Source organism: Oxyura jamaicensis, chromosome 1 (genome assembly GCF_011077185.1).
Source record: "Oxyura jamaicensis isolate SHBP4307 breed ruddy duck chromosome 1, BPBGC_Ojam_1.0, whole genome shotgun sequence".
Classification (NCBI taxonomy): domain Eukaryota; kingdom Metazoa; phylum Chordata; class Aves; order Anseriformes; family Anatidae; genus Oxyura; species Oxyura jamaicensis.
Genome location: NC_048893.1, coordinates 69244377 through 69256459, shown reverse-complemented (window position 1 = coordinate 69256459; position 12083 = coordinate 69244377). Strand labels below are relative to the sequence as shown.

Below are 12083 nucleotides of genomic sequence, written 5' to 3'. Positions count from 1 at the left end.
AGTCCGTTTTGGCATCCCTTAAATGAACAAGAGAATGAGCCTATGGATTCTCAGCATCTGATTTCCTTTCCATGAGGGGACAGTTAGAAGTGTTTAGGTCACATAAGTTGTATTTACATGTAGAATTGTATTTACATCAAGAAGGAGATGTAGCATGGACCAGGATCCTATTGCAGTAAGTGCTGGGTAAGTCAAGAAGAAAGGAGTTGCTGGCTGCTGTGGAGTGACATGGCAGTGCACAGCTCAACATGGCCAATGCTGCAGCTTTTATGATCTGAGCCCTTTTGTTATGTTGAGAAGAGTCAGCTTGGACTTGTTTGCATTTGGTCTTTGGAAGAAAGGGTTAATTGCCCCAGTTTTTGCCAGCTGAAGGGGCTCTGTGCCAGCAGAAAACTGGGAGGGGAAGCAGGACAACCAGCTCCTCAAAGTGGGAGGGGAAAGAGGCTGCCAGGGCTGCCAGGCCATGCTGTTTGTTTGTATTTTTGTTTTCAGTTCTGCTTTGACATAAAACATATTACTACACCTCTGCAAACTACTGCATTGTATAAGTCAGCCCCATGATACAGCCTACGACCTCACAGAAAAAACATCTATGGTCACATGTAGTAATATCGAGGTAAAAGAAGATAGGTTGTGATCTCAGCAGCTAGTTGTGCTGGCAGGAGCAAGTATCCGCACAAAAGCAAAACTAGGAAAACATTCATTTGATACACTTTTCAGACTGCAGCTTGAGTCACTCAATATTTTTTTTTCATGCTCAGCTCCCTTGTTTCAGTCCTACTACTGCTTGTTTTTCAAATTGACTATTTGCTGCAGGATTTTTTTTTTTCTAATTTACCAGGCAGCTGGAGCTTATTAGACACGATTTTCTGCTGTAGTATTGATAACAGCACACCTGTAAACACCCTCTATAACTAGCAACTTTAGGCACTTGTGGAATCCGCCTGCCACAGCCTATGTGGCAAGGATGCTGGGTAACCACGGCATAGCAGCATAGGTCCAAACTTTCTTAAGCACATTTTTTTCCCTGCTTCCTAATCTCTCCTGACATAATGTTAAAAATTATTACTTAGCTGCATAAAGAGAACTATCTGTCAATTATTTACCTGCTTACATGTGGGACCAGGTAGCCAGAAGCTGTTCTAGCAAACCAAGGCCCAGTTTCCAAGAAAGCAGAAAACCAACTGCAGCCACCTGACTCAACTCTCTATCTAGGGTAAGTCAATAAAAATCTGTTCTCCTTCAGAGAACAACAGAGATTTCTCCAAATACCATTTTTGACATCCAAGTCACGGCTGAGTAGACCTTAAACGTCTTTGGAGAACTCTTGGAAAATGAGATTTTTAGCAGCTGGAAGTAAATATTTCAATAAGCATTCAAATGCACAACTTGCTGAGTAGAAGTAGGGAGATTTTTCTTGTTCATCTATGAAGTACATCCTCTTCATGTTGTGCAAAAAAAATGCTACCATCTGAGGTCCAATCTGCACCCACAGTGCTCCTGTCATAAGTTACAAAATTTACTGCTCTTCCAGTTTTCATGGTGTAAAGACTGGACTCTTCAGAAGGACTCAGTGTCTGCTGAAGCCTGATCCTGTTAGGAGTCACTATGAGGTTATCAGTTATTTCAGTGGAAGAATAAACATGAATAAAAGGTTTAGGTTATGTGTGCCAGGACTAAAATGTCCATTTTTTCCCTTCTGTCCTGCAAATAACAGGAAACTGTACCGAAGGTTTTGTGAGACTGCTCAGAAAGGGTGCTCTGGGAAAAAAAAAAAAAAAAAAAGTCACCCTTGAAGAAACTTGTTCTTTCCTCTCTCATGACTTATAGGCAGATTTTTACCAATGTTACTTCATACTAGATGTTTTTTGCTATGGGTAGTAGACCCCCTTGAGTTGGGGATTTCTTATTGGGCTCTTTTCATCTTAAAAAGAGAAACCCAAGATTCTGTTTTTAGGCTTGCTGTGTGCTTGAATTTGGTCTAGAGGAGTCGTCAGTGGATCCCTCCCTGTCCAGGGTCTCCAAACTGAAAAAAGATAATGAAAACCAGTGTTTTAGACTACTCTTACTTTAAATTAAAAGATACCTTTTGATAAACAGAAATCCTGCCATTTAAATATCTGACTCATGTTATTAACCACCCCCCCCCGGGGGGCCCCCCCCCCCCCCCTCCCCCTTTTTTTTTTCTTTTTTTTTTGTTCCTGTTTCCTTTTTCCTTTGGCAGTCTCTATGGGGAGGATGGCAGTTCTGAGCTGGTTGTCTGGATGGCTGTTTACTGACACCCTGAATCCAGGCTGGGTGAATATGGTCAGTTTGGTGATGGTGGTGGAGGTGTGTGTGTATGTGGGGGGCTTTTCTGACATTTATGGAAAGAGAAAAGTCTAATCCCAAAGAATTTATGCTATATATTAGCAGCAAGACTTCCAGCTGTGGGGAGGGTTAAAACACTTGCTAATAGACAATTTTATGTTTCACATGTTATTCACTTCCCCACAGAAGAACTGAAAGCATGAGGAATATATTTCTCCTCCTTCCTGCCCTCCCCTTCCTTCTGCTGCCCCCATACAATTGGATTGATTAACAGAACCATTTCCCTAAATTTCTTGCTCACAAATTATAGCAGTGAACTTCCAGAAATAACGTACTTAAGATTTTGTAAAAGATAAACGTGGATTACATTTGCTTGGTAAATAGTCAGCATTCATGTAGCACTGTGTCAGCTACTGAAATAACTGTGTACTGACCTCAGCTTTGCAGATCTTTCATTTGTGGATGCTCTAACTTTTAAATAATAATAGTAAGAGGGAAAACAAAACACACTTAGTGTCGGTTATAGGGAGATCAGTTAGGCCAATGCAGAGCATTTTTGAAAATCCCAGACAATGGAAGCTAAAATGCTTATTGTGCTGGCTGGGTAGGAAAAATGTGGAACCTATGGAAGCCAGAAGCAAAATGGCCAGCTTAAGGCAGCATTATCAGCAGCTGCTTTTCAGTCTTAAGTAGAAAGTGCTTTTTAAGGAGGTCTGCTGGGAATACTCCTACAACTAAGTGAACCCATAACAGTGTGCTGATGATGACTAAGTAAATGGAGATGGAAGAGGAGAGTTCAACGGCTCCCAAAAGAGTTGCCATATTTCTTTCCAGGATTTCTTGGACAGAAGTATACTCCTGAGCTGTTCATGATGCTTCCAGAACGAATACGATCATTGTGAGAGCTAGTACGCATGCACCTCTCTAATGTTTTGATGTGCGCAGTGGGTCCAACACACTTGGCAGGCCTCAGACTCAGTGCCTATACCTCTACTCATATTATAGGGCTAAGCTATGGCATAGTGGCCATCATCCATCATCCATGTCAAATTGCTGCCACGGTGCTGGCTCTCTCTGGGCCAGCTGTTGCCCTCCCAGACAATATGTGGGTATAGAAACACCCTGAAGATGTAGATTGCATGTGAATTCTCTGTTTTGAAAGAAAAAAATAGGATGGGTGGGAACTGTGCCGAGCCCATTGGCATTAGTGCAAGTAAACAAGCTTTATCCTGTTTCTTTAATAGTAAAAATATGAGGACTATATACAGGCTGTAAAGTTGAGCAAGGATGCCTTTTGTTGCTCTATAGGGGATCTTGCTGAGATGTGCAGTGGGGGATGTCCTAGCCAATTTTACAAAATATTCAGATTTTCTTGGGACAAAAACAGAAATTTGGAAGCATTTACATAAAGGATATTCCAGGATTTGTATATATATATATATATATATATATATTAATGTCAGTTCTGCCAGCAATATATGGTGCTCTCATGTACAAGATACTACACAATTCATGCAGCAATGAAGAACTCTCTATTTTGCTGCAACTTGAGTGTAAACTCTACTTAGATCTCACAGTTCGAGGATGTTTAGAACTAACTGTAAATGCCAGTGAGATCTATCTTCTAGTCTATTTAGATCTTAAACCACTTCTTATATTCAGGCCAGGCTTTCCGTGAACCCATTTTGTCATGTTCTAATTTATTTTTCTGAATTTCTAATTTTTACCTGCAGCTTGACAGTACAGAGAGCTACTGTCAGGGACACACATGCTGCAAATGCCATTGGAGGCAAGTCAGTCATTTCAAAGACATTTTTAAAATATCATCTCCATGGCCTGTGTGGCCATTTGTTAGAAACAAATGGCATCTGGGGAGTCTGGAAACCAGGAGCAGCCATTAGACGGATCTAAAATATGTGTCATCTGTTTAGTGTTGTATCCCTTTATGCAGTCTCTTCTCAGGAGGCGAGTCCCTGGAGATTTGCTAGATCAGAGGGAAACAGGAGACCCATCTGCAACCTGCTTATTAGCGAGTCATCAGCAGATTAATTTGTACAAAGAGATCACAGTAATGGGCTGAGGCCAGCTGAGTGCCTATATGGTCCTGAAAGCACTGATGCCACAGAGATGGGAAAGACCAGATAAAGTGACTTCAAGGGAGGGCACCTTAAAACAGAAAGAAAAAGAAGGGTGGGATTGTTGGGTGAGTCACTCCAGAATACTTGGCGTTGATATCAAATCAATGGGTTCAGCCTGGTCATGTGGTTTCTTTTCTTTCTGGGTACGGATCTCTATAAGCTGGAGAAGCTGATGGGAGTATGGTATTTGCAACCACTTTATTTTCTCTGGGATAAAAATACTCTGCAAACTTTGGTTTTATTTTCCATTCGCAACAGCTGAGCCCTAGGCTGGAGGGAATGAATGTGTTATCCCACTGTGAAAACATCTAAACAGGTGGAAAGGACAAAGGAGGATAGAAAGGCAGGGTGGAGACAGTCTGGTTTTAGACAAAAATCCTGTTTCCTTTCTGAAAACAGAGCAAGTCTGGGTCCTGTAGGTTACTTTAAACTAAAAGCTGAAATTCAATTCTAATTTCTTTGCTTACATGAAAGAAGCTTGAATTGGGAGACATCAGGAAGAAAATAGTTGGGAAGAAACTGTCAGAGAAAAAATTATGGGCAATGTGCTGCTTTTTCAGTCAGGCCCAACCATTCTGCTAAATAACTTCATTCTTCACCTGTAACTTCCATTATGCCAGCTGGAGTCTTCCAAACAGCTTAAGTTAAGTGTTTCTGTTCTCAGCTCTTTATGAAAATAATCCCAGTTCTGAGATAGCTCTGATGAAGCACCTCAGTTCTGACTGGTGTTGTGCTGTTTCTGCACCCATCCCTGTGTTTCAGCAACTATCAAATAAGTGTAATTGTGCCTTTTTTTTTTTTTTTTTTTTTTTAAGTACGAAAATATTTTCCATTGAGAAGCTTGATCCTGCCTGCTAAGACATTCTTTGAAATCCTGTCTGGATTTCAAGTAAGTCTGCAAAGGGAAGGGCTAATGGACTAATCCATTCCGGTACTGTATGTAATTATTGAGATTGTTTATTTATTTATTTATTTTAGTAAAGAAAAATAAGACTAAGGTTCCAGAGACTTATAGTATACACAGTGTAATCAATAAAGTTATTCAGAGTTCTACACAAAAGCACTCACGCAGATCATTAGGGCAGAAACTTTAATCCACTGAGGTTTAGAAATGAGGAATTTCTTAAGTACCACCTGAGATTTTTTCTCCAAGTCTATAGGGCTTCGTGGATTGTAAATCCTGCTAAAACACTTTTTCAAATAAATATTGAAAAAAAAAAAAAAAAGAAGAGGAAAGGAAAACCAAGTAGAAATCTGATAAAACACCCCCAAGTATTAGTGACCCTTCAGGGGTCACTGAGTATTGCTGCAACTTCTCCCCTAGGTGAAACAAGCTAAAACAAGCTAGTAAATAGTCATAAACAGTGGGGAGGAGAAACGGTGTTGGCAAGAATAGAAAATCATACTGGTTTAACCTTTCGTGCACCTGAGCCTTTGAATTCCCTTAGACATGCCTCTTACCATTCCTAATTTTTCGGCATGTTACCTAAACAAAGGCTGGCTACAAATCCCGTGTGCCATGTCAAAGGACAGGTCAGGGCTGTGTGAGTCCTGGACCTGCCCTGCCTGGCTGACAGCAAAGGCAACTAAGTGAGGGGAAGACCAGTGGGTCAAGCATAAAAGGCTGGGCACTCTTCCTCTGGCAGGTGAGCACAGTTTGGAGCATGCTTTTATGGGTGTTGAGGTTTTCTCCACAAGACTAAAGTTTGGAGTGCACCAGAGCCCTGCGGACCTGCTAGGAGATTAGTAACAGAGATGAGTGATGAGATTGTCCTCTAGACCATCTGCAGGACTGTGCCTGCATGGCACTGCAGGTGTAGCTGTGGGTTAGGCATGAGATCCATGGATCTCTGAAGCTGCTTTCCAGTGCTTGGCACAGGCAAGCCAGGAGGAGAACATCCTAGAGGTGGCCACCAGGCTGAAGTAGATCAGCGCTTCTCACCATCATGCAACTCTCTGGCAGAATGTTTTTGGCCAAAGAGTTTGGCCACAGAAAGGGCTTTTCTATGTAACAATTCACCTGACGCCAGATATGAATCATCCTGGTGAGCTGTGATCCCTCACAAGTCTTTTGAAGTATGCATGAAATCTGCAAGGAAGCAGGACAATAGGGACCTTGCAAAAAAAATAGCATTGGGATCACATGTTGCTCTTGTGGCAACTTTTACTGCTGTTATGATTTGTGTGCCCTCTTTGGACCACAGCAGAGAAAGGCCTGAGAGGTGAGCCAGCATGTATAAACTACACAATAGATGAGTGAAAAGACATCTATTCTGTATGCCATACCCATAACCTGGACATAATACCCAGGCATATCTTGCATGTACTTTATCTGCAGTAAAGTTGGCATTGAACTGCGTGATCATTTAAGTTGGATGTAATATGCCTGCCTGTTTGGTCTGTTGACAGAATAAGAAAGGAAACATATGGTCCTCCCCATCCACCAGAAGATTAGTGGCCTCTGTGGTGGAAACTTAGGTATCCCACTGCAGTAGAACAGTTTTTTTAAACTGCTAGGTGAGGCTGTTTATGTGATGTACAGATATTTTGAATAGCATTTAAGATTGTAGACTCACTAATTTTATGTGACACTAAGGTAATTATCATTTCAGAACTGCCAAATGCCCATAGGTCCAGTATGATTGGGAATGTCTGATCTAGGCTTGCTTGGGGTGCCTTATTTGCTTGTGTATAAGGCAGAACCTGTGTTAGAGCTCTTCAGAAGTTGGTTCTCCTTCATGTAAGCCACTGGAGCAAAAGCAAGTCAGCATGTTACTGCTACGGCTTTCAGTAGGTCCAAAGAGATTTGTTATGCCACCACAGGGCAATTTCACTAATGGATATTAAAATAGATTCAGTATAATACCAAAAAAGTACAGCCAGAACAATTGCTTGGTTATGTTACCAGCAAAAGAGGTATTTTTACTTCATTCTGATTCCCGATACACCCAAATATTGAATGTACTGTGATGTGTGTGTGGGGCAGGGAAAATGCTGTAGAGATCACCCTTGAAGTGCAAGTCAAGGAAATGCAATATGGTCAAAGAGTGTTATAACTATTCATCTGGGCACTACGCAGGAAGACAGTGTCTCAGGGAGCAGAATGGAGAAAGATATCAGGAGAAAGAAAATGTCAGAAGGGTTAAATGATTATGCTGCCTGATTGCTAGTTTCAAGGTTAAAGAGAAATGATGAAATCAAAGGACCCATTAATTCTAACTACTTAATCTAACTTAGTTTGCTGCAAATTTTTATCTAAAATTGAAAAAGCATAAATCAAAGCCTGGACCAAGAGAATAATAAGATAGCCTGTGAGACCATTACCTAAAACCCAGTTACAATTGAATATTATCTGTGTGGACTCCAATTTTTATTAGCTTGCCTTTGCCCTCCAGGGCATCAGACAAAGGCCATCAATTTGTTAGGCTTTAGAGGAGAGCTAAAACTGAGCAGTTTTGGATGGGATTGAGGGCAGGGCTCCCATATCTGGGATTTCCTAGAGACATGTAAGCATGCTTGACTTACGTGGAGATTTTAGTGTGTGCATGTACTGCACCAGTGGTTTGCAAATGGCAAGGCTTTTCTGGGATTTGTAGATATGCCTGTATAGGCTGTAGCAGTATCTCTGACTTGGCAACAAGACTTCCAGAAATTCCAGACAACTGTTGAAACTTGCTGATTCTTACTTTGCCAGTCATAAACCCAGTCCCTCCCTCTGCAGCTGTGAGTCAGTAACAGGGTACTGTTTTGCAGTCTCAGATTACTAAGGCTTTGAGTAAAAAATTAATTCCTTACATAACTCTCTTGAAATTAATGGATCGATTGATGCTGATGATTTGATGTTATTCTGTTAAACCGTTTTTGCAAAGAGACACAAATGCTTCATGGTATATTTGTATGCTGTGAAACATAAATGAAACCGTTGATTGAACTGTTTTATGGAAAAAAAAGGACAATATCTTGGCTGAAAGCACTCTTTGTATCTTTATTGTCTTTGATTCTTTAGGGCCTTTACTGGTTTCAGAAGACTTTGGATCAGACAGTTACTAATTCATGCTCAAATCTTTATGCAAATTGCACCAGCAATTTCACTACATACATGAGTACTCTAATCTTCTGGGAAAACTGTTACACTGTTACACTGAAAAAAAAAAAATTACACTGAAACCAAAGATCTAAGTTCTGAGGCTACTTCTGTCACTCCTATAAGACTATCATTTACCAATAACCTGATTTGTTTCCTTGCAAAATTACTAATAAAAAGAAAGTAGGTTGTGTGTAATGCTGCTGTTAGGTAGCCATTGACAAATAGTGACTTTTAGTAGATACCACTATAAGAAAACAAACAAGCAAACAAACAGCAAACCATATAAAATGCTGGCCAGCAGAGGATGATGACTAAAGACTCGAGAAAAGGACACTCAGAGATGGAAAAACTGTTATTCTGATTTCTAGCATTAATGCATCACATGCAAAAAAAATCCCTGTTTCCCCTCATTTAAGTTGTTTAAGAGAAGTAATGCTGCTGGAGTGCAGCACAGGAGGAGATGTGAATATCTCTGAATGCTCTATGATACTTGAAGAAGCTGATACATGGAAGAAATTCCATGTGAAATAAATAAATATTGTGTGTGTTTGTGTTAACCACTCTAGTCTGGATTGAGATCCAGAGAAAGCTTAAGGTCTCTGGTGAATAGAGAAAACACCTCTGACAGAGCTTTGCAGGTGACATCAGATTTTGTCACCATGCTGAGCTGAAATCTCATGTGTTCTGAACTACATGATCAAATGAGCGTTTCTTTCACCTTATTGCTGCTCCTCAAAAAGAATTAAACCAGTCTTTGGGGTGAGTGTCAAATTTTGAGCATTATAATTGCAGATTTTATTAGATTACCCTCACCAGTCACTGCAAACCTGCTTGAAAAGACACAGATCTTTACGGAATAACAGCCAGAATGTGGATCCTAAAGTATTCCTCAGAAGGCTGGTGATGGTGAAAGTTGGGTCCTTCTGAAGGACTACCAAATCATGGTTGTTATCTTTCTCTGCTGAAAACCTTTTAAAAAAATAATGAGGAGGAACAAAAATCACAGGGATGAAAGCCTAATCTTTGTCAGAGATGCAGACACTGACTGTATTGTAGTTTCAGCATGGGCATGTGTCTGACATAAAATCAAGGAGGCAAATAAAATGGGAGCAGTCAATGTGATCATGCAAAACTGGGATTTAACTCTTTTTCAGACTAACCAGTTGCAGCCTGGTGTGAATAGTGACCGTGTATTTTGTAACGGAGGAGTTGTTTTTGTTTTTGTTTTAAAAAGAGTATTCAGATCAGCTGAGTTTGAGCCAATGCTGAAAACAGCTGCCAAATTTATCATTAACCAGAAGATTTGCATGGGGCCAAAGGAGATTGGTACAGAGAGATTAGAAGCGGATTATCAGCATGTTTTTAGCTTTATCTCTTTCTAGAAGCAAATAATTACCCTCAAACACAATCTCAGCTTTAAATAAGTTTTCAAATATAAATAATTATTTTGAAAAGACTGATAAAAGTTATCAGAAATGTTATTTCTGCCAGAAGAAATTAATTTCCAGAGTAATTTATTACTCTCAGCATGGTTTCTGTAACATTGCGACATTTTTGCCAGAAAAGCCAATTTCAAGAAACCTGTTTAGCTCCTTGTGTCAAATTTTCAGTGTAACCTGCCTGAAGGAAAAAGAGACCATTCTGACATCACAAACTGGCTCATTTAGCTTCTGAAGTTTTGTTACAAAACTGAGAAAACTGCTGGTTTCATAACATAGTGAGAGAACCTAATGGCTTTTTAACAGATAAAGTGGGTTGATTCATCCTAGTTTCTGAAGTGCCTGTGACTCAAAAACACGAACTAGAGAAGCCCTAGTGACTGGGGCTTATCCTGCCCGTGGAGACACTGTCAACCAAGGAAAGAAGCATAATGTAATTGAGAAAATACATTTGTTTGAAATAGTGTTATGTGTGGTCCTAAATTTGGGTCAGTGATGACTTTGGAAATAAAGGAAACACCCATGGTTAGTCAGCAATATCCAGCTTTCCTCACGATCTTGACAGCTTGGGTATATGATGACACATCTTTCAGCTTAAACAGCCTTGCAGAAAACATTACAATATTCTTCCTTACAATGGGGAAAAAGTTGGCTGATTTTAAACTGATGTTTCATTTTTTTCAAAGCAATGAAGATTCAAATAGTTTTCTTATGGCCTGTTTCCTTATGATGGATGCTTTAAAAGTCTCAATTATAGAATTTAAGGACATTTCTGGAAAGAAGGGGGAAGTCCTTTTTCATATTTGAGAACATAAAAGAATGTAAAAAAAAGGATAAAAAATCCCATATCTCAACATAGGCAAATTGATAAAGGCAAATTAGAAATGAAAGAAAACTTTGTAAGATGGGCTAGACACTGCAGATGATCTTTATAGTACAACACTTTATGTTTCTGGTACTCTTACATTGAAGAACAAGAAAACAGGCCATTTTATCTACTTAATGGTCTTTTCTGGCAAACTTGAAAACTGCTGACTGCATCTAGCCTCTTCCTTTGCTGGGAAAACATCTTCCCCATATTACGACAGTTAAATTTTCTTCTGCGTCTCCATGTGAGGTGTTCTCACGTGTGAAAATCTAGATTACTAACACAAATCCTTAGGAGGCCAGGCCAGAAGCAGCTTTACATGCAATCAATAAGATATATTAAAGGAATACACTGGCTAGACCTGTCATTTATGTGGGAGACCAAGGTATGTCTGTGCCAGGAAATCATCTATGATTGTCCCTTTGGTCAGGGAGAGCTGAGATCATATTGAAGGGAAGACCTTGCTGCAGGGGTAGTCCCAGCAGATCTGGATGGACATTTATCTTCTGTAGGAGATCCACAAGCAGAACTTTTAGTTTCTCTTATGACTGTGTAGCTCTCTGTCCCCTCCTGCAGCCAGATCACACATGGTGACTTATGAAACACCTACTACTTCTTTCCTAGGCTGTTTAATCTATTCAGTTCACTGAGGTTTTAAATCCAGAAGTTATAGGTTCAGCTGCTAACAAGAAATCCAGGACAATGCTATAATTAAAAGGGCATTCTTAATAACATGGAAGTTATAAATCCAACTTCCTCCAAGTAATTTTGTAAATAATAAGCTGCATTTTTACAAGGGCATTTGTTTTCGGCGATTTCTCTCGGTGCCATCAGGACTTTACTTCAGAGAAAATGACAGGTAGATGTTTGTTGTGGTGAGGTAAGAGCAACGAATCAGACCTGCTGGCAGTTCCCAAAAGAGGGCGGCTGCTGCCCAGGTGTGGTGGTGACTTCTGTGAGTGCACCACGTGTGCTCAGATAGCAGGAGCTATATATAAAGAGAAAGGACAACCGGTGTTTGCTGCATAGACATTTGATGTGCCATCCCTGTGGAGCAAAAAATAAAGCTGCATTTCTTAGTTATGGCAAAAGCGTTTACTAGTCCATGTCTGAGTGGAAAAAAAAAGACACAAATAGGGCCTGACATATGCCAAGTATATAAGCCATTCTAAAAGTACGATGTGTCATGGGCTCATTATTCATCAATGTTTCATCACACTGAGTTTATGGTGGCATTAAAA

The 12083-nt window shown here is 40.1% G+C and overlaps 1 protein-coding gene and 1 long non-coding RNA gene across 3 annotated transcripts in view; one reads left to right on the top strand and one right to left on the bottom strand.

Moving 5' to 3' along the window:
- Window positions 1–12083, bottom strand: part of LOC118160543 (potassium voltage-gated channel subfamily KQT member 1-like) — a 521743-nt gene that overhangs the window by 43597 nt on the left and 466063 nt on the right. The window lies entirely within an intron of this gene.
- LOC118179208 lies at window positions 765–8584 on the top strand. Of its 2 annotated transcripts, none has more exons than XR_004756398.1 (3): window positions 765–1216; window positions 2225–2298; window positions 8455–8584. It is a non-coding gene; the product is annotated as an uncharacterized LOC118179208 (long non-coding RNA). The 2 variants fall into 2 exon arrangements; XR_004756399.1 differs by lacking the exon at window positions 8455–8584 and adding an exon at window positions 4273–5162.